Genomic DNA, 22,277 nt, shown 5'->3' on the forward strand with positions numbered 1-22,277 from the left:
GCACTTTAAATCTTGTAAATTTTCAGTCCAACCTCAGTCCAACCTCATCCTCCTTAGTAGCTGGGTTACAGGTTATCATGCCGGTTTTTTTTTTCCCGGTACTGGGAATCGAACTTATGGCGTCATGCTTGCCGGGCAGGCACTCTGCTGCTGAGCTAAATCCCCAGCCCCTTACGCCTGTTTTTTTTTTTTTTCCCCCCCAATCTTTGTCTCAAAGAGTATTTCAAGTTAAAGTTGTCAGAACTTTTTCTAGGATGGTCAAAGGTTGACATGTGATTCAAAAATGTTCCAAACAACCTAGAGGAACAATAATCAAACATAGTTGCTGTTACTGTTTTTGAAATGGTCAGTTAAATTTGGTACAGATAAACAACAAATTTGAGTTGCCAGTAGACTTTTGTTTTGAGTTCATTAAATATTTATGCTTGCAAGGTGAGGTGACACACTTGGGAGATTGAGGCAGGAAGATCACAATTCGAGGCCAACCTGAACTGTATAGTGTAACCCTATCTCAAAAAAAGAACAATAAATAAATAAATAAAAGGTCACGGGTCACAGTAAAATGTCACCAGGTGTGAACATGCCTGTAGTCCCAGCACTGAGGAGACTGAGAGGGGAGAATTTCCATGAATTTGAGGCCAGCCTGTGCTACATAGCAAGACTGTCTCTCAAAAAAACTCGCCCAAATTCATCATCCAAATCAGGACACCTAGAAAACAAGAGGTACTTATTTATAATTTTGCTAGAACAGCTGGCATAAACTGTGATTGTGTTGGGTGACATACTTGCCCTTAAGGCAGTGATGGTTAACCTTTTAGCCTTTCAGTGATAGGCCACCACTGCCCTAAGGAAATCCTAGTTTAAGGTTTTTTTTTGGGGGGGGGAGAGAGAGAGAGAGAGAGAGGGAGAAGGGAGAGAGAGAGAGAGAGAGTGTGTGTGTGTGTGTGTGTTGATGGTTAACCTTTTAGCCTGTCAATGATAGGCCACCGCTGCCCTAAGGGAATCTTAGTTTAAGGTTTTTTTGGGGGTGTGTGTGTGTGTGTGAGATTTTGCTATGTAAAATGCAGGCCAATCTTGAATTTTCTAGGTAGCCCAAGATGAATTTGGGATTCTCCTGTCTCAGCCTTAGAGTGCTGGGATTATAGGCATGCACCACTAAACCTGGTTTAGTTAAGGCCTTTTTTTTTTTGAGACAAGGTCTCACTGTGTAGTGCAGGCTGGCCTTGAACTCCAGCAATCTTCCTGCCTCAGCCTCCCCAGTGCTGGGATTACAGGTGTGCACTACCATGCCTGGCTACCAGACATATCTTATATCTAAATCCTCTCCTCACAAATTTTTTGTGTTTTTTTGTTTTTCCTCACAAGTTTTTTGATCTCAGATGTAGTTAAGCATTTGGCAGAGTACAAGATAAAAGAAAAGTGATTTTTTTTTTTCCCGAGCCCTTTAATCCCTCAAAAGAGGAATGGGAAAATTTGAGGAGAAACCCTTGGCAGTTATAGTTGCTGAAAGTACAGCATGCTTGCGTATCAGTCTGGCCTGTAGCATCAAAGCCAAGTACTTTGATTTTTGTTATGGCTCTCTTTTTTCTTTGGTACCAGGAATCGAACTCAGGACCTTGTGCCTGCCAGGCAGGTGCTTGTGCTGCTGCTCTACAGTTTTTTCTTTAAGTATGTAGTAGACTTAGATATTTAGCCAGTGTCCTAAGCTCAGAAACTTGCCCCTATGTATATTTTTGAAGTCTAACCCACATCTTCTTATACTGTTAATGTACAGTATGTATAGTAGTTCAGGAAACACGATCATGATCTTGGTTTATGCACCACCCCCCCCTTTTTTTTTTTTTGCAGTGCTAATGGTCCAACCCATGGCCACTGCATGGTAGGCGAAGTGCTCAAACGTTGACATATATCCCGAGGCTCTGGTTTGTGTTTTAGTTTGAGACAAGTCTTTTTTTTTTTTTGTCTTTTTGAGACAGGGTCTCCTGTGCAGTTCAGGCTGACCTTGAGCTCACTTTGTGGCCCAGGCTGGTCTCAAACTCACAAAGATCCTCCTGCCTCAGCCTCACCAATGCTGGGATTACACGCGTGTGCCACCACGCCCTGCGAGACAAGTCTTGTTAATGTAGTTCAGGCTTGAACTCACTCTATAGCCCGTGCTGGCCTCCAATTCTCAGCCTCCCAAGTGCTGGGATAACAGGAATGTGCCACAGCACTGGCCTGGTGTTTTTTTTTTTTTTTTTTTTTTTGTCTTTTTGAGATAGGGTTCTGCTATGCTGTTCAGGCCAGCCTTGAGCTGACCTTGTGGCCCAGGCTGATCCTCCTGCCTCAGCCTCCGGAGTACTGGGACTTTAGGTGTGCACCACCACACCTAGCTCTGGTTTTTTTGTTTGTTTTCTTGAGATTTAAGTTTTTTGGGAGACAGAATTTTTTTTTTTTTTTAAAGATGGGGTCTCTATGCAATTCAGGCTGGCCTTCAACCCACAGTGAAGCCCAGGCTGACCTCCAACTCATGGTGATCTTCCTACATTAGCTTTCCAAGTGCTGGGATTACAGGCATGCATTACCATACCCAGTTTAAAATCCTTAATCTTAGATCCGAAAATTTGCACCTCAGAAGTTGTCCAAATTGTCTGTTCCCAGGTACCTCATCCCCAGGGCCTTCACACCAAGTGACTTCCCCTTTTTATTTTTTGAGACAGTGTCTTTCACTAAGTTGTTCAGGTTGTCCTTTAATTTGGAATTCTTTCTGAGCCTTATGAGTAGCTAGCAAGATTACAGGCTTGCACTATGCTGGGTTGCTCTTTATCCCATACTTGAGTAATTTAGGTCATTTCTTGGAGTCTTTATATTATTTCCCACCTCTTGATTTCTCCTGGGATCTCCTGGCTGCCTGGAAGGGAATACAGTATTCCCTAAAATTCTTACAGGAGAAACCTATTTTGATGAATGGAATAAAGGAGAATTTCTAGTTTGAGGCAGAAGGATCCACTGTGAGTTCAAGGTCAGCCTGAACAATATATATACAGCAAGACCCTGTTTTGAAACCTTCCCAAAAAAATTTCCCTTGTCAGTGTTGAGAGGGATAAGAGAAATTCCTTCTATAACCTAGAATGTGCATAAAAGGTTGTCCTGGGGTTTTTTTTGTTTGCTTTTTTAAATATAGTAGAAACTAATTTGATAGAAGCTTTTAAAATTCTTCAGGTTAAGTAATTTGTATGTTTTTCTTTCTAGGGAAGTAGAGTGAAAATATGCATCTCTGCTTGAGGTGGTACAAGAAGAAAATGTACATAGTTCAGTGTCAAGATTATTGTGTTGGGGCTGGGGATTTAGCTCAGAGACACAGTGCCTGCCTGGCAAACACAAGGTCGTGAGTTCGAGTCCTGGTATTGGAAGAAAAACAAAACAAAAAAAAGATTATTGTGTTTTGATAAACTTTAGTATTCAAAGTATTAAAGTTCAAAATCTATAATCCCAGCACTCCGGGAAGCTGAGGGAGGAGGACCACTGTGAGTTCAAGGCCAGATTAGGCTACAAAGAGTTGAAGGCCAGTCTGAACTACATAGTGAAACCCTGTCTCCAAAAAGACAAAAAAAAAAAGTTCAAAATCATTTGCCATACATACTGAATTCTATCAGTGTAGCAGGTACTGTTCTATACATTTCATTAGTGAACAAAATAGACAAAGGATAGCTTCGGGATTATGTTCTAGTTAATGTATGGGTGGTTTCAGAAGTTTTCTTTTGATATGTGTAAAGAGTTAATCTAAATTGATAATAGTGTTTGCTCTTCACTGGGTACTATACCAGGTGTTGGTCTTAGTTCCAAATAAAGATGGAAGGGCTGGGGATTTAGCTCAGCCGCACAGTGCCTGTCTGGCAAAGTGTGAGGTCCTGAGTTTGATTCTTGAAACAAAAATCAACAAAAAATCAACCAGATCAAGATTTTAGTATATGTGTTGTGTGCTGCCAAAGTGAGCACTAACCAAGTAAAGATTGAAGAAAACTAAATTCTTTCCTTCATTGATAACTGATGAGAAATGGTACTAACAAACTGAGAAACCTCTTTTGAAAACTATTTATTGACTAACAATAAAATCCTATAACAATTCTGTTGTTCATAAACTATGCTTTTTTTTTTTTTTTTTTTTTGTCTTTTTGAGACAGGGTCTCCTGTGCAGTTCAGTCAGGCCTTGAGCTCACTTTGTAGCCCAGGCTGGTCTTGAACTCGCAACAGTCCTCCTGCCTCAGCCTCCCAAGTGTTGAGATTATAGATTTTGAACTTTAATACTTTGAATACTAAAGTTTTTCCACCATGCCCTACATTGTTTACTGTCCCTTCTCATTTAATCTTCAAAACAACCCTGCACAGTAGGTACCACCATTTACAGATAAAGATTTTTAAGTGAGTGCAAATTGGTAATATCATTGATATTTCAGGCAAATGTTTCATTACAAAACTAGTACAGTACTTCTGAACCAGATGTGGCATGCCTGTAATCCCAGCACTTGGGAGGCTGAGACAGGAGTATCACTGTGAATTCTGAGTTCCTAGGCCAGCCTCAGCTAAGTAGTGAGTTCAAGACCCCCTACCTAGTTTGACCTTATCTCAGAAAACAAAAACAAACCAGAACACTGATTTTTCTTTCACTTCTGTAATTGTTGGATGTACAGTATATGCATATAAACAGCATTCCAAACCATTGAAGGTCCTATTTCTGTTACTTAGATTTAATTTTATAATTTAAAAAAGTTGCTTTGAGTAGTCTTTTGTTTGTTTTTGTTTTTGTTGTTTTCCGGTACTGGGAATTGGACTCACGACCTTGTGCTTGCCTGGCAGGCGCTGTGCCGCTGAGCTAAATCCCCAGCCCCTGCTTTGAGTAGTCTTTTGGCTTAATTTCTGAGTAGTGTTAGTTTTCATATATGAAGAAAATAAAGTGGTGTGCAGCTTGAGTATATTTTTTAGTACAGAGGCCACAAGAAATAGTGAAATTAGGACTGGACCCCAGGAGTCATCATTAAATGTATATATGGAGGGCTAATCTAGGTTTTAGCTCTTGACTGCTGTCCTTTAAGGCATCCCTTAAATGTTTGAGCCTGTTTTTTTCACCTGTAATTGCATTTCCAAAAGTAATTTTATATGATGAGTTTATAGGTTGAAACTTTGTTTATACTTAGCTAGTCAGTATTGGATTGAGGGGACTGTAAAACACATCTAAGTGTGTGGAAGCACACACCTATAATCTCAGCCCACCCTGCACATGCCTATAATCCCAGTACTCAGGAGGCTGAGGCAAGAAATGAGTTTGAGGATAGTTTAGATTACATATTGACCCAGTCTCAAAAAAAGAAATCTATATTCAGCTGTTGTTAATTGAGCCTACAGTTTCAGTTCTACTCTCACAGTTTCAGTTCTACTTCTAGTCTAGTGCAGTTACTGGGAATATAGACACTCCCATTGGATTTACATTTATATTTCTATTTTTGTTAGGTGAATTGTAAGGAATTATATGAAATTGTGATATAGTCTTTTTTCTTTTTTTGTGATGCTGTTGATGGACCTCTCTTACATATGCTAGGCAAATGCTCCACCACTGAGCTACATCCTTGCCCCATTATCAGTCATTTGGAAGGGTGAGGCAAACAGATCACTGTAGTGTACCTCGTTGGTCTCTCATTGTACCCCGGAGAGAAACGGCAGTGGGTATGAGAAAAATAAAGACGAGACAAGAGCTGGGGTCTGGTGGAGTTACCTCTTGCCTGATGAGCAGGAGGACTGACTTTAACAGTAGGGGTGTTTATTTTATACACCTGTAAAGTTAGTATGGGGGGGTAATGTTGCCTAGCGACCAGCAACTGTAATTGTCCTGCAGGATGCCTTTTTCAATACTGAGGTAGCTTGACTGTTGCTTGACTTATAACCAGCTCCAGTGGCTCCCAACAGATCACAAGTTTGAGCCCAGAAAGGGCAATTTAGTAAGGTCTTGTCTCAAAATTAAAAATAAAAAGAACTGAGAAGGTGGCTGTGCCCTGGGTCCAGTCCCCAGCAGTGGTGGTGGTGAGGTAAAGTCACTTCATAGAGCTTAATGTAATGTTAAGAATCTTGAATGAAAGCCTATAACATGAAAGGCCTCAGAATACTGAAAGGTGTCAAGATTTGTAATGGAGTGTCAGGATTATTGAGTGATGTACATAAATACTTCTTGGGGTGGTCTTTTTAATCTTTTTTTATTTTTTTATTTTTTTGAGGTGGCATGTTATTGTGTTGCTTAGGCTAGCTGGGAGCTCCTGGGCTGCAGTGATCATCTCCTGATTTAGCCTCCTCTCCTCCAATAGGCAGGAGTATAGGTGTGTGCTATGTGCTACTGTACCTGGCTTTAATATTTTTGGTTTTGATTCTTTGGGACAGGGTTGCTTTGTAGTTCAAGTTGGCCTCAGCCTCCTGATTACTGGGATTACAGGGGAGTGCCCATCACGGCTGGCTGTTTTTGCTTTTTGTATTTACCTAATGGATTTTCGTCTGTTTTTACTTTTCTTCTGTTTTACACTGGTTCAGATCCTGTTTACAATTCTCATTCATGTTCATTATTCCTCCCCCAACCCCAATTGGGTTTGAACCAAGCTACATTTCCAGCCCCCCAGCCCTGTTGTTTTTGGTTTTTTGAAATAGGCTTTGTAGTATAGGCTGGCCTTGAGCTCACTGTGTAGCCTAGGCTGGCCTCAAACTCAGTGATCCTCTTGGTTTGGGCTCCCTAGTGCTAGGATTACAACCGAGTGCCACTTGTCTCACTCCCTCAGCTCCCTCACCTCCTTTTGAGACAAGTTCTGGCTGTGTAGTTAAGGCTGGCCTTGAACTCACAGTGATCCTTCTGCCTGGGCTTACAGGTATGTGGTAACACTGCGCTTGTTTCCAGTCCTTTTTAACATTTCTATTTTAAATTATTATTTGGTGTTGTGAAACAGTTTCGCTGTGAAACCCAGTGTCTTAGTTACTTTTCTCTGGAGGAGACAAAATGCCCAACACCCAAAGTTAAAAGAGGAAAGGTTTATTTATCTTACAGTTCATGGGGGTTTCAGTCCGTAATCGGCTGGCTCCAGGGCAGGGTAGCATATGTAGTGGGGCAACCATTCATGGTGGCGCAAGACAGCAAAAGCAGCCAGAGGGAGACAAGCGTCTTTCTGTCCCTTGTATTGTATCCAGCCTACTGGGATTAGGGCAGTTCAGTCAGTGGACTGATTCTACCCTTAATCCCACCGTTGTACTATAAATCAGTCACACACTCTAGATTGAATCAGTCACACACTCTAGAGTCACCCACCTCTGAAAAAACCCTATGATTGCATGAGGCTTTAGGGGGACATCTAGACACAAACCATAACACAGAGGCAGGCCTTGCATTTGAGATTTTCCTGCCTCAGTCATTCTAGTGATTGGATCATAGCCATTTGCACCATGCGTAGCTTTGTTCTCTTGCAAAAGAGAACTGGAAAGCTGAACAAGGCATATGCCTGTAGTCCCAGCATTTGGGAGGCTGAGACAGGAGTATTGAATATTGACTTGAGTTCGAGGCCAACCTGGGTTACATAGTGAGTTCAGGGGCAGCTTGTACTACATAGCAAGATCCTGTCTCGAAAAACAAAGAATTGGGCCAGGTGTGGTGGCACATGTCTGTAATCTCAGTTACTCAAGAGATGGGGAGGATTGGAAGTTTGAGGCCAGACTCAGCAGTTTAGTAAAACTAACAAGATTGTGTCTTAAAGGTCTGGGGATTATAGCTAAGTGGTAGAGGGCCCTGGGTCCCATCCCCAGTACCGTGGTGGTGTGTGTGTCTCAGTGTTAGATTCACAGTTTGTAAAATGCAGTGGTAATAAAATGTTTCTGAGGAGTGGAAGATGTGGCTAACATGTGGTAGCCCCTTTGGTTTGCCTCCCAGCACCCCCTAAAGTAGTAACATTCTTTAATTATAACCAGTTGAATTTCTTTGTTAGTCTGTTTTATTAAAGTGGAACGTATCGATTCGATTCCCAATACCAAAAAAAAAAAGAGGAATAAAGTGAAGTTTTAAACTGGACTATTTATTGGGTTAACATCTGTCAGTTATTGCAGGCAGATCAGGTCCACAACATCCTGAACACGAGTGTATGGCAAAGGCAAAATAAAAAGAGGCAAATGAAATGATTTCAGGGCTGTAGGAAGATGAAAGCCCTCTCATAGAATTCGAGATTCTCTCAGGGCTAAGACCAAGACCTTCTGTGGGTGGCCCTTATTTATTTGTTGATCAGAAGAAAGGAGGGGAGTACTCAAGAAGGGTGGAATCACTCAAGGAGTTCTCCAAGTAAGGTATTAAATTAATCCTTATTAAGGATTAAGTTAATCCATCCAGGAGTGAGATGCCTGAGACTATAGTCTTACCTAGTTGAGATTGGATCCAGGTATCCTTGGCTGTGATCTTGTCTTATCCTTTGAAGCTTTCCTGCTTCATCTACCATTACCCGATTCCTTAGGGATTAGTGACTCATAGAAGTTCATTTACTATTAATCACCCATCTCCCACTTCCAGACAAGTGGCCTAGGCTTTGGACAGATTCACAGGTAAAGCCAGTTGATTAATTTAAGTCCTGCTTGGGGCTGCTTCATAGTGGTCTCCATCAGTCTTTTTTTTAAACAATTGATTATCAATTTATTAAAACACTTGCCTTAGGCATCTGTGATGGTGACTTTGACCTCTACTCCCAGCTTGATACTAATGGAAGTAATCTGCTTCGTTAGTCTGTTTTAAAGATGTACTGTCTTTTTTTTTGTTCCCCCATTGTGAAGGGTCTCTTTTCTGGGGGAGTCTGTTTAAGACGGAGTCTCAATATGCTGTTCAGGCTGGCCTTGAGCTCACTTTGTAGCCCATGCTGGTCTTGGACTTGCAATGATCCTCCTGCCTCAGCTTCCTGAACTCTGGGATTACAGGTGTAGGCCACCTTGTCCATTTTTTGAACTCACTTTGTAGCCCAGGTTGGCCTCAAAATCTCATAGTGATCCTCCTGCCTCAGCCTCCCAAGTCCTGGGATTACAGACGTGCGTCACCACACCTGATTATAACATTTAATAACATAGTTTTAATCAGTGTGTATAATGCAGTGAAATGTACCAAAAACAGTTGTCATTTCAATTACTTAGGAGAGATTCTGAAAGTGAGATTTGCTGGTCAAAGTAAATGAACATAAATCTTTAGCTGTGTATACCAATTGTGTTCTTTTATTACTTTTTTTTGGTTTGGTTTTTTTCCGGTACTGGGAATCAAACTCACGACCTCACGCTTGCCAGGCAAGCGCTGTGCCGCTGAGCTAAATCCCCAGCCTCCCCAGTTGTGTTCTGAAAGGCTTCTGTCAGTTTATTTTTTTGAGAGAGGGGCTTACTATGCAAGGCTGGTCTTGAACTCACTGCGCAACCCAGGCTGCCCTGGAACTCACTGCAATCCTCCTGCCCCAGCCTCCCAAGTTCTGGGATTACAGGTGTGCCCCATTATGCCCGGCTGTCAGTTTATATGTAAATAGTTTGTGCACATGTATGTAAAATATTTGGGTTTGCTGCAGATTGGTCTTGAGGCCTGTGGGAATTAGGCAAGCATTTTACCACTGAGCTATATATCCTTAGCCTTAATGCTTTTTTTTTTTTTTAAACGGGGAGACAAGTTCTCACTGTGGCCTTAATTTGGAAGCGCTTCTCTTGCCTCAGTTTCGGGAGTGCTGCGATTACAGGTGTGCACCACCACACCTGGCCCCTAGTGTATAATATTTGAACTAAAACTTAGGTATTTAAAAAACTTAAACTTCAATTAAAATACAAAATGTGTAAATGTAAAAAATGTCAGAGCCTTATAGCCACACAAGTAAATAATGAAAACTACTTCTTCCTGCTAGAAGTAACTTTTATTTTGGGGGATGCTGTTTGAGATAGGGTCTCACTCTGTAGTCCCACCTGAGTTGGAACTCAGGTACCCCTAGGCTGGCCTCAAATTCTCCACCCTACTGTTTTAGCCTCCCAGAGTGACGGGATTGCCCAGCAGGATGACTTGGGGGTGGGTAGTACTGGGCAGATGACCTATAAAACTCCCTTTTTTTTCTTCTTTTTTTTGGTCTTTTTGAGATAGGGTCTTGTTATGCAGTTTTAGGTTGGCCTTGAGCTCACTTTGTAGCTCAGGCTGGTCTCGAACTCACGCCAGTCCTCCTGCCTTGGCCTCCCAAGTGCGCCACTGATTACAGGCGTGCGCCACCACGTCCAGCTTTATAATTTTTTTTTTTTTTTTGGTAAATATTTTCTTTTTTCTTTTTGGTACCGGTAATCGAACTCAGGTCCTTGTGCTTGCCAGGCAAGTGCTTGTGCCACTGAACTATATCCCTGGCAAAACTCCCTTGTAGAGGCTCTCAGCAGTTACTTGAGCAGTCAGATATTGCCAGGGATCCTGAGATTGAGGCTATTGGAAGTGCATTGCTTTTTTTTTGTGTATGTGTGCATTGCTTTCTGTCTCAAAATTTTGCCATGGAGCCAGGGGTTGTACTGCATGCCTATAATCCCTACATGAGAAAGGCTGAAGCAGACTTTGGCTATTTCAAGTCCCTCTTGGGATACTTAGTGAGATCCTGTCTCAAAATAAAAAGAGCTGGGCATATCCTTCAGTGTTGAAGGAACCTTTGTGCTCATCCTCAGTACCAGGAAAAAGTAGGGGGTGGAATGTAGCTCAGTATTAGCATTTTTAGGTTCTGTTGCTAGTACTGCAAGTCTATTGCTTTGCAGATTTTTTTCTTTTCTTTTTTTGGATGGTTTGACACCAGAGCAGAGCCTCATACTCATACTAGGCAAGGACTGCCATTGAACTGCTTCTCTAGCTCAGATGATGAAAATATCAACACAGCATATTTAGGATTATTTTAGGATTTTATCTATCAGTCAAATGTAACCTGATCTAAAAACTTCTGCAAGAGTTTACTCCATACTTTATTGATTTTTGAGTTGATTGTTTAGTGTACTTGGATATTTTTTCCTTAATGCTTTGGGGTCCAGCTGTGAGCCTCATGCTTCCTAGGCAAATGCTATATCACTGAGCTGTATTGTAATTTCCACTGTGGTTTTATATCCATTGCTTTTCTTTGCCTCTATACTTTTATATTACATTTTAATTGGTGGTTGGGAATTTCCCCTTCAAATGCATTTTAGAGAATTTTTGTTGTAGTTTCATTCTTGGATTTTTCAGTCAATAGGTATTGATTGATTTGGTATCCCTTGTCAATGGTGCAGTAATTTCTTAAAATACTGTATAAGCGGTGGTTTTGTTTGTTTGTTTGTTTTTATCTTTGTGAGACAGGGTCTTGCTATGCCACTCAGGCTGGCCTTGAACTCACTTTGTAGCCCAGGCTGGTCTTGAACTTGCAACCGTTCTCCTGCCTCAGCCTCCTGAGTGCTGGGATTACGGGCATGTGCCACCATACCCGGCTGTATAAGAGTTTACAGAGGACTGTGGCTAAAAACAAGAGTGATTGCCAGCTTCTGTGATACAGGAATTTCAAAGGGGAGCAAGGACAAGTTCAGTTTTTCAAATGTGTTAAATAGTGGGGGTGGGGGGTTTTCTGTGTATATTGTGAAAGGGACAGACATGAGATTAAGCATATGAGACCCAAGAATATTCTAAGGTAGAAAAAATGGAACTAGGTTGCACAAAGGACTTTATTAGATTTAGATGATGGTTCTTCCTCTTAGGTATTTATTATTCTCTCTTTCTCTCCATTTTTTTGAATTCAGGCTGGTCTTAAACTCATTGTAAGGCCAGGCATGGTGGCTCATACCTGTAATCTCAGCACTTGGGAAGCTGAAGCAGGAGGTTCATTGCAAGTTCAAGGCCATCTTGGGCTACAAAGTGAGTTCAAGGCCAGCCTGAACTGCATAGTGAGACCCTGTCTCAAAAAGGCCATAAAGAAAAAAACCCAAAAAACTCACTGTAGCCCTGGCTAGCCTGAAAATTGCAGCAATCCTCCAGCTCCAGCCTTTCCAAGTGCTGGGAGTATGGGCGTGCACTGCCACCATGCCTGGCACTTTTGTTTCTTGAACTGGTGTTTGTATTCCATGCTGACCTTGAATTCTTGCAATACTTCTTCCTCAGCCTCCTGAGTCTTGGGATTACAGGTGTGTGTCACCATACCTAATTTTGTTTTTTAATCTTGAAAGTGAGGCAATCTTTTTTTTTTCTGGTACAGGGAATTGAACTCACGACCTTGCACTTGCCAGGCAGGTGCTGTGCTGCTGAGCTAAATCCCCAGCCCCAGTGAGGCAGTCTTTAAAAAATAAAGAAATTAGGATTTTACTCTGTTCTTTTTTTTTTTTTCTTTTTTTTTTTGGTTTTTCTCCTGTACCGGGAACCGAACTCACGACCTTGCGCTTGCCAGGCAGGCGCTTTTGCCGCTGAGCTAAATCCCCAGCCCCAAGAAATTAGGATTTTCTGTTGTGTGTGGGACCATTTCCTACTTTAACCATAACCCAGAGAAGAAGGGGAGGTAACCCTGCTGTTGAAAGTTCCCGCTTTTTTTTCTGTGGATGAGGCGCCCGAAGTGCCGTCCGCTCCTAGCATCCACTCCCGCCCCTGACTCACTGCTGTTCGCTCTCGTGGAGGAACAAGTAGGTCAGGAGGCCGCGCTACAGCCATGGCATTCAAGGACAGTGGGAAGACACCCATGGAGCCCGAGGTGGCGATCCACCGCATCGGGATCATGCTCACCAGCTGCAACGTGAAGTCGCTGGAGGAGGTGTGCGCCGACCTGATCCGCGGGGTGAAGGAGAAGAACCTGAAGGTGAAGGGCCCGGTGTGCATGCCCACCAAGACCTCGAGGATCACGACCAGAAAGACGCCCTGTGGCAAGGGGTCGAAGACGTGGGACCGCTTCAGATGCTGATCTGCAAGCGGCTCATCGACCTGCACAGCCCGTCGGAGACCATCAAGCAGATCACGTCCATCAGTATCGAGCCAGGAATGGAGGTTGAGGTCACCATCGCAGACGCTGAGACAACTCTTTTAATAAATTGATGATGCTTGGTTGTAAAAAAAAAAAAAAGTTCCCAAGTTAAGTGACATACTTGAAGTAAAAGCATGTAAATAAACAGGTAAGTGAGAGTGAAACTCTAGTCTGAATTTTCCAGCTAAAATGGTGTAAGGTAATAGGAGGGTGACAATGGTTATTACATTGCCTATTGTTACCTTTATTTATTTAGTCTTTTTAAGACAGAGTTTCACTATGCACTTCAGGCTGGCCTTGAACTCACTTTGTAGCCCAGGCTGGCCTCCAAACTGACAGTGGTCCTCCTGCCTCAGCCTCCAGAGTGCTTGGATTACAGGCATGAGCCACCACGCCTCGCTTGTTACCTTTAAATTACTTACTCGAGTATAAGATATTGGCATTTAATTGTCCAAACAGTATTAGCACAAACCTTCCCTTTCAGTGAACTGTCTTACCAATATATCTTTTATATATTTTGGTCTGCCTTGAAAATAACAGTACAAGTGGTATGTAGATATTACAATGATAGTGAAAGTGTTGGTAGGTAGGACCTTTTCAGAGGTACTTTTCAGATCTTCCTGTGTTTTCTATTTACATCGTGCACTGTGGTGCATGCCTGTAATTCTAGCATTTGGGAGGCTGAGGCAGAAAGATTGTTTGATTTCAAGGCCAGCCTGAACTATAGAGCAATAATACTCTGTCTCAAAAAATCAAAGAGAGCAGGGCGTGGTGGCACAAACCTGTAATCCCAGCACTCAGGAGGCTGAGGTAGGAGGATCATCATGAGTTGGAGACCAGCCTGGGCTACAAAGTGAGCTCAAGGCCAGCCTGAACTGCATAGTGAGACCCTGTCTCAAAAAAAAAAAAAAGAAAAAAGAAAAAAAAAAAAAAGAGAAAAAAGAAAACATTATCTTACATTTTTTTCATATGCTGAACAGAAATTGATTTACATGTTCATTTACTCACTTAAGCAATTTAAAATCTTAAAGAAAACCCTGGAACTGGTTCCTAAATTTTTGACAAACAACTGAAATCACTCCTTACTTTACCTCAACACCACCTTTCAGTACCCAGGGCCTTTGCACTGAGCTATATCCCCGTTTCTTTTTTATTGAGGCAGGGTCTTGCTAGATCTGCTTCGTTCTGGAATTGAATTTACCCCTCATCCTCCTATAGGGCTGAGAATATAGGTGTTCTTTTTTTTTTTTTGAGACAAGGCCTTGGCATGTAGTTCAGGCTGTTCTTGAACTGTAACTAGTCTTAACCTATGGTGATCCTTTATTCTTATCTTCTGTGCCAGGATTACAGGCATGTGCCACCATGCCTTGCTGTAATATGTGTTCTGATAGTGTTGGACTGGGGTTGTAGCTCAGTGGTACAGTGCATGTCTAACATGCATAAGGCCCTGAGTTCAGTCCCCGGTACCACCACCACCACCACCATCACCACCACCACACACTGTACGTGTGTGTGTGTGTGTATGTTCCGATAGATTCAAAAGTAAAAATTTCAAACAGTCATGCCTGGTAAGCTGATAAATGGTACAAAGAAATTTTTACTGAGGTGATTTGTATAAAGAGGTGAATTTTATAAAGTGGGCTGCAGTAACAGCTTTTGTTAAAATTGCTCTGAAGGGATTATTTGTCTTTATTGGGGTGTGGGGAGGGGCCTTAAACAGATTTCACTTAACTAGGATGTAAGCCATTAAAATGTCACTCTCTTCATGTCCAATCAAATATGGTGTTGCGTGCATTTTGTGTCATTAAATACTATGTTCTTGCAATGTAGAGATGGAAATACAGTTCATGCCACATAGGAAGGTAATACTACTTTTTTTGTTTTGGTTTTCTTTTTGAAACAGGGTTTCACTGTGCAGTTTGGGCAGGCCTTAAACTCACTTTGTAGCCCAGGCTGGCCTCGAACTCAGAGGGATCTTTCTGCTTTACCCTCCCCAGTGCTGAAATTACAGGCATGTCCTACTGTGCACAGCTTAGAAAGGTTAATACTTAATGGGAAGACAAATACTGATTCTTAACACAGAAATGGATGAGACAACACAGGAAGGCTCACATATACCTATAATTCTAGCATTTGGGAAGATCTAGGTAGGAGAACCACAAGTTAAGAGTTCAACATAGGCAACTTAGGAAGATCCTATCTTTTAAGGGCTGGGGTGTAGTACAGTGTACAGACCCTGGGTTTAGGCCCCGCTTCCCCAGACATTTAAATTCGAACTAGAACAATGACTAGTTTCCAAGGTTCTAAGAGTCATTGGCCTGTTGTTGATAACCCCGCTGTAAAGCAAAACCAAGAAAGAACTCTACAGAACCTCAAGTGACAGAACATTTTTAAGGCATTGTCAGATGCTGTGCTTTTTTCTTTCTTTGGTGTTTGTAATTTCAGTGGTTTTTTTGGGGGGGGGGTACCGGAATTGAACTCAGGACCTTGCACTTGCTAGGGAGGCGCTTATGCCACTGAGCTATATCCCCGTCCTTAACTTCAATGTTCTTGGATGGAAGACTTTCTAGGGGAACAATATGTGGAAAGTCCATCAGGTGTGGTTAAGAGTGCAAGCTCTTAAGTTACATTCTGTTTGGATTTTGTGACTGAAGGCAAATTACACTTGGCTTTAGATTTCTGTCCTTAAAATTAAAATTAATTCTAATAGCTGGCAAACTTTCCTTTTTTTTTTTTTTAATGTTGGAAAAAGGGTTGTGGTCCTAGATGGTTTAGTATGAGGTGTATTAACTGTGGTTCTTCACACTGGGTCACAGATGCCCCCATTCCATGCTTTTCTAAGGAAAATGTGTATATTAGCATAATGGTAGATGGCTGTATATCTCAGCTACACTGGGGGGAATATAGGAAGCAATCTTTGTGTTTACTCATTTAATACAGTGAATGGCAAGATGTATGCTTGTGTCACAGTGTGAATGGGTGAGTTTTCCCACTTTATGTGCCACATTACATTTTTGTGCACAATATTTTTAGAGACAGGGTTTCGCTGTTATTGCAGGCTGGCTTTGAACTCACTTACTTAGTGCAGACTGGTCTCCAACTCACAGCAATCCTTTTGCCTCAGCCTCCTGAGTGTTGGGATTATAGGCCTGCACCACCATGCCCAGCTTACATTTTTATTAAATGTTTTCTTATTGTTTTTCTTGTAGAATTAGCCCAATTTAGTACAATATCACATGAGAATTCACTTTGAGAACTTCAAGAGGTTGAAAGTGAGTGACTTGGCTACCAGTAATGACTTCGATCTGTAAACCAAAGAAGTTAACAATATATGACAAGGGGCTGGGGATTTAGCTCAGCGGCACAGCGCCTGCCTGGCAAGTGCTAGGTGGTGAGTTCAATTCCCGGTACCGGAAAAAAAAACAAAAAAATAAAATAAAATAAACCAATATGTGACAGAGATATGACTGATAGAGAAGTATAGAATGGGTTGGCTGTGTAGCTCAGCACCACCGTGCCTGCATGGCAAGCCTTGAGGTTGTGAGCTTGATTCCTAGTATCAAAAAAAAATGTGTGTGTGTGGAGGGGGAGAAGTATAGAATGAAGATCTTGACTCAGATGGGGAAGAAAATAGTAATGTAAATAGGTATTTGACTAGTCATAGTGCTACAGAATGGTTATGTATACCTGAATGATCCAATGTTAGAACCAGGTCAGAAATATTAAGTTCTTACCAGGGGTGAAACCTATTTGACAGAATGCCAACATTGAGGTTCAGTGTTGAGAGTTGTTTGTAACAGATGATATTCTGCAAGATGTTTTGAAATATACTAATAATGAAGTACAAGAAAACATTCTGTATGCACCAGTAATAATACTTAAAAGTAATATTTATCATAACACCTCACTATCAGAACTAAAAGCCTTCATAGTAGGATTTCATCATTCTAATCTTCAGAAGCGAAAGGATTTATGGAGAAGTGACAGAAAGTGACAGATGTAGCATGGAGATATTTATGTATTTATGGTTTTTTGAGACAAGGTCTCACTTTGTAGTTTATGCTGGCCTTGATTTCACCACGTAGCCCAGGCTGGCGTGAACTCCCGGCAATCCTGCCTCAGCCTCCCAGGTGCTGGGTTCACAGGTATGTGCCACCACACCCAGATGGTGTTGAGATTTTTAGAGTAATGACACTGGAGAGATTTGGTTTCCTTTAAAGTTAATGTTTTGAAGACAAAAAAGATACAGTAAGGAAAAAAATCCTACCATTTGCCTATTAGGTCTTGGCACATGCTTGTAATCCCAGCACTCAGGAGGCTGAGGTAGGAGGATTGCTGCAAGTTTGAGGACAGCCTGTGCTACAAAGTGAGTTGAAGGCCAACCTAAATTGCATAGCAAGACCTTGTCTCAAAAAGACCAAAAAAAAGGCTATTAGCTTAGTTTTCAAAAGCTTTGTTTCAAACTGAAGCAATTTATACACACCATCTGAACACATGACAGTTGATGAACACCTTGTGTCATTTTCGTGGTTGTTGAAACTTATAGCAATACAGTATATGCCAAGTAAACCATCCGAATACATTATTAAAATGTGTGCCCTGGTATATGCGAAGAGGTTTTTACACCTTGAATTTAGAAATTTATCCTGAAACCCAACCACCAGGTCATTCTTCATGCAGAAATAAACTGTATGACTTTGTGAACAAACTTGTTGCACCTATTTTAAAAAGTAACCCAAATGTCACATTTGACAGTTCACTAGTTACCATTAATGTTACATTTGCTAAAAGAACACCAGTTGACTAGTACAGGAACTAGTTTGAAGAGCAAAGCCAAGATTCCTGAAGAATTGTTGCAGGTTCACAATAGAGAGATATGTAGTAAAATCTTTGGATTTCAAAAACTTAACATCTCATGGTGAAGAGAAACAAAGTAGTACTGTTACTGTCAACATTATACCATGACGATAAGATTGATACTGATGCCAGGTGTGGTGATGCATGCCGGTAATTGCAGCACCAGGAGAATCCTTTCAGTTCAAGGTCCGCCTGTGTTCCATATTGGGTTCCAGGCTAGCCTGGACTACATAGGGAGACTGTGGCTACAAACAGAGTGATAGTAAATCCTCAACACAAATAAAGCCAGAAATGGTCACACGTTACAACAAAATGAAAGGCAGAGTAGATGTTCAAGTGACTATGATGTCACTTGAAGTACAGAGTGTTGGCCAGTGGTTGTGTTTTACTGGATCCTAAACATATCAGGTGTAGGGGCTGGGGATTTAGCACAGCGGCAAAGCGCCTGCCTGGCAAGCGCAAGGTCGTGAGTTCGGTTCCCGGTACCGGAGAAAACCCCCCCCAAAAAAAAAAAAAAAAAATCAGGTGTAAATAGTTCGTCATAGTTTACAAAGAAAATAATAGGCACAAAATATCATGGAGAAATTTTCTTAGAGGATTGGGACTGACTGGAAGTGATAAATAATCAGCTACAACAGAGCACGAACAGTATATATCTACCTAAAGAACTCCCCAAAAGAAAACTCCTGGAGCAAATGGGAGAACATGCAGGTGAAAGATCACAAGAACTTCCTAAGAAAATAGGAAGGCCAGGAAGATACCAAGTATGTCCTACCAAGGACAGAAAAACAAAGCAGATGTGCTATCAGTGTAAAATGATGATTGTGTGTGGAACATGTTCTCTTGTGTGAAAACTGCCTCAGGTGTGATAATTGAAGTAAAGGTCTTTGTTTTTTGGTACCAGGAATTGAAGAACCTTGTGTTTGCCAGGCAGGTACTGTGCTGTTAAGCTATATCCCCAGCTCAAGATTATTATTAATTTTTTGTTTGTTTGTTTTTTCCAATACCGGGAATCAAACTCACGACCTTGTGCTTGCCAGGCAGGCGCTGTGCTGCTGAGCTAAATCTCCAGCCCCTCAAGATTATTTTTGTGGTAGAGTTTTAGCTGTATGTTTTCTTTTTTTCTGTTTTTTTTTTTGTTGTTGTTTTTTGATCTTTTTAGTTTATGTGCTGCTGAAGCGCGTATGTGTTTTTTTACTTTTTTGAGACGGGGTTTCACTGTGCAGTTCAGGTTGGCCTTGAACTCACTTTGTAGTCCAGGCTGGCCTCAAACTCTGAGTGATCCTCCTGCCTCAGCCTCCCGAGTGCTGGGATTACAGGCATGTGCTGCCATGCCTGGCCTATTTGTATTTTCATTGTAGTTCACATACGAATTTATATCTGCTGTAATTTTTATATTTATTTTTATTGTTCTTGTTTTTTGTTTTTCTTCTGGTACCAGGAATCAAACTCGCAACCTTGCGCTTGGTTGCTACTGCTGTAATTTTTAGATTTAGTAAACAGTTAATGTAGAAAATGTTGATGATTATTGTAAACACTAGTACATATTTGATATTTTATAGATACTTCACTTTCTTGCAAAGGGGACATTGTATAATAGGAAGCTCCTGATAAAAAAGGAAGACAAGAGAGGTGACAAGTATGACCTGCCAAACAGAAAAGGAAAGCTAAGCACATGTGCTGTCAGTGTGAGACTTGCGTATGGAACATGCTGTTCTCATGTGTGAAGTCTGCCTTAAGTGTGATAATTGAAGCAAAGATTATTTCTGGTCAGGTTTTGTTTATATTTTCATTGTCGTTCACATTGGAATTTGTTTCTGCTGGTATTTTCTAGATCTTATAAAGAAGTAAACAGTTGATGCTGAAAATTTTGATGTTGTATACATTCATTACATATTAAAAATTTAATATTTTATTTTCCTGTGAAGTACACATTGTTTAGCATAATAAAACACATAAAATTAAAACTAATAATTCATCAATAGAAATATTCCTAAAAAATAAACATGGAGGGGCTGGGGATTTAGCTCAGCGGCACAGTGCCTGCCTGGCAAGCACAAGGTCATGATTTCCGATTCCCGGTACCAGAAAAGAACCAAAAAATAAAATAAATATGGACATTACACACCCCCAATGTGCCTTTTCTAAAAATTTGCCATGATACTGTACTCTGCTACACTTGTAAGTCAGTTTAGAACCTGGCTTTTTAGGAACTATAGAATTGAGTTTCTTGGTTAATTTGTCTACCAAAAACACTTTTAGGTTTTTTTTTTGGGGGGGTGGGGTACTGCTTTATAAGACCTGATGGGACAGTTGTGCATGTCCTACTGGTAGTTGAAACTGTGCCGCTCAGGCTTGCCTTGAGCTCACTTTGTAGCCCAGGCTGGCCTCAAACTTGCAACGATCCCCCGCCTCAGCCTCCTGAGTGGTGGGATTACAGGCGTGAGCTACCATGCCTGGCTGTGAATGAGTTTGAATGACTCTGTCAGTAATACTTCAGTATTCATTGTATTGCTTCATTCACTCTGAGCGAGTCTGTAGATACTTCAGAAAACACAACCAAGAATGAAAGCTAAACTAAAACTAAGGGGAAAGATATTTGGCTCTCCTGTCAATAATACATAGAGGTGTCCCAGACACAGGCTTGGTTCATGTAGTAGATGTCTGTCACTGGACAGGGTCTGAGGACCTCCTCCCGGAAGGGAAATTGGGGACCTCATCTTGGCCCACCAACTCCGTTCTTTCTGATATCTATATATTTATCTATCTATCTATCTATATATATATATATATTTTTTTTTTTTTTCAGTACTGGGAATTGAACTCAGAACTTTGAGCTTGCCAGGCAGGCTCTTGTGCCACTGAGCTACAACCCCAGCCCTCTCTTTGATTTTTTTGAGACAGAGTCTGCCTCTACCTCCTGACTGCTGAGATTGCAATTGTGCACCACCACACCCAGCTCTGAGTAGGTAGATTTTCATCACAGAAAAGGAATTTTAAGACCCATCAGGTGGTATAGAATAGCTTATTAGGCATAAGGAAGTACACACTCAGAATTGGGGATCTATGTGTACTCTTGAGATGTTTTTAAGAATGAGGAATCTAAAGTGTTTTACCTAAAAACATGCTTTAAGCCTTTTGAACCTCTTTCATCACCTTAAATTCAAGTTGCTCACCTTTATCAAGTAGGTTAATTTATGGACTTGAACTGTCTTTGAAGGATTTAGATGTGATGGGTCTGGAATGTGCCACCCCTTCCCCCAAAGCAGCAAACAAGCTGTGGAGAAAAGATAAGGAAGGATGTGCGTATGTGTAAGCTGAAGTTACAGTCTTCCTAAAAAATACAAATTTTCCTTGCCTGTCACTTTTTCTTTCTTTCTTTCTTTTTTTGAGACAGGTCTCACCACTTAGTTCAGGCTGGCCTTCAACTGTGCAGTCCAGGCTCACCTCAACTCAGGCATTCCTCTTGCCTCAGCCTCCCTAGTGCTGGGATTACAGGCATACACCACCATGCCTGGTTTAGAACTGTGGGCATTGAGTGTTGCTGAATTTATGCAGAAGGGTGATTTTTCAACCAGCCGGCTGCTCATTGTCCCTACAATATCAAAAGGCCAGACATGGTGGTTCATCTCTGTAATGAGGCATTAGTATCACCATGGGTTTGAGGCCACCCTAAACAACATAGCCAGACCCTGTCTTAAAAAAAGAAATTAAAAATTTTCAGAAAATGTATTGCATTACCCAAACCTCATGTAACCAAATGCCCTTTATAACCATTATTGCTGATCTTTTTTTTTTTTTTGACGTAGGATCTTCCTATGCAGTTCAGGCTGGCCTTGAACTCATTGCTATCCTCCTGCTTCAGCCTCTCCTGGGTGCTGGGGTTACAGGTGTGCATCACTATGCCCAGCCTAATCACACTGAAGAAAAATACTTGCTTCAAAGAAAATGTCATGAGATGGTAGTTGTGCTGAGGTAGTTCATGTGAATATAATAGTTGGAGCTGTGTTGATGGATGTTTTAACACTATGGTTAATCTAGAGCATGGGATAAATCTGCTTTCCTTTTTGGCATTGGGATACATTATAATTAGGATTGTTTCTGTGACAGGTTTAAAAGGATAATGATGACACTCATGTTATCTTAATGCTTCACAGTAACCCTAATTTGTACAAATTGGCACAAAGGACTAGCTATAAACGTATTGTTCCTTAATTTATTACCTAAAGGAATGAGTATCTGGGGACAGTCGGGGATGCCTTTAATGCTAGGACCTGGGATGAGCTAGAAGGATCACAAGTTTGTCCTGCCCGGGCGTTAGCACAATCTGTCAAAATAAAAAGGACCTGGGGCTGGGGATTTAGCTCAGCGGCAAAGCGCCTGCCTGGCAAGCGCAAGGTCGTGAGTTCGGTTCCCGGTACCGGAGAAAAA

General features: G+C 41.4%; 1 protein-coding gene and 1 pseudogene across 2 annotated transcripts in view; both read left to right on the forward strand.

Moving 5' to 3' along the window:
• Ywhae (tyrosine 3-monooxygenase/tryptophan 5-monooxygenase activation protein, epsilon) overlaps nucleotides 1-22,277 on the forward strand; it is a 52,923-nt gene that overhangs the window by 6,767 nt on the left and 23,879 nt on the right. The gene's annotated exons all lie outside the window — the stretch shown is intronic.
• Nucleotides 12,472-13,193, forward strand: LOC102022920 (annotated as a pseudogene).

This window comes from Chinchilla lanigera, unplaced genomic scaffold, assembly GCF_000276665.1.
Source record: "Chinchilla lanigera isolate Chin_1 unplaced genomic scaffold, ChiLan1.0 scaffold00080, whole genome shotgun sequence".
Classification (NCBI taxonomy): Eukaryota; Metazoa; Chordata; class Mammalia; order Rodentia; family Chinchillidae; genus Chinchilla; species Chinchilla lanigera.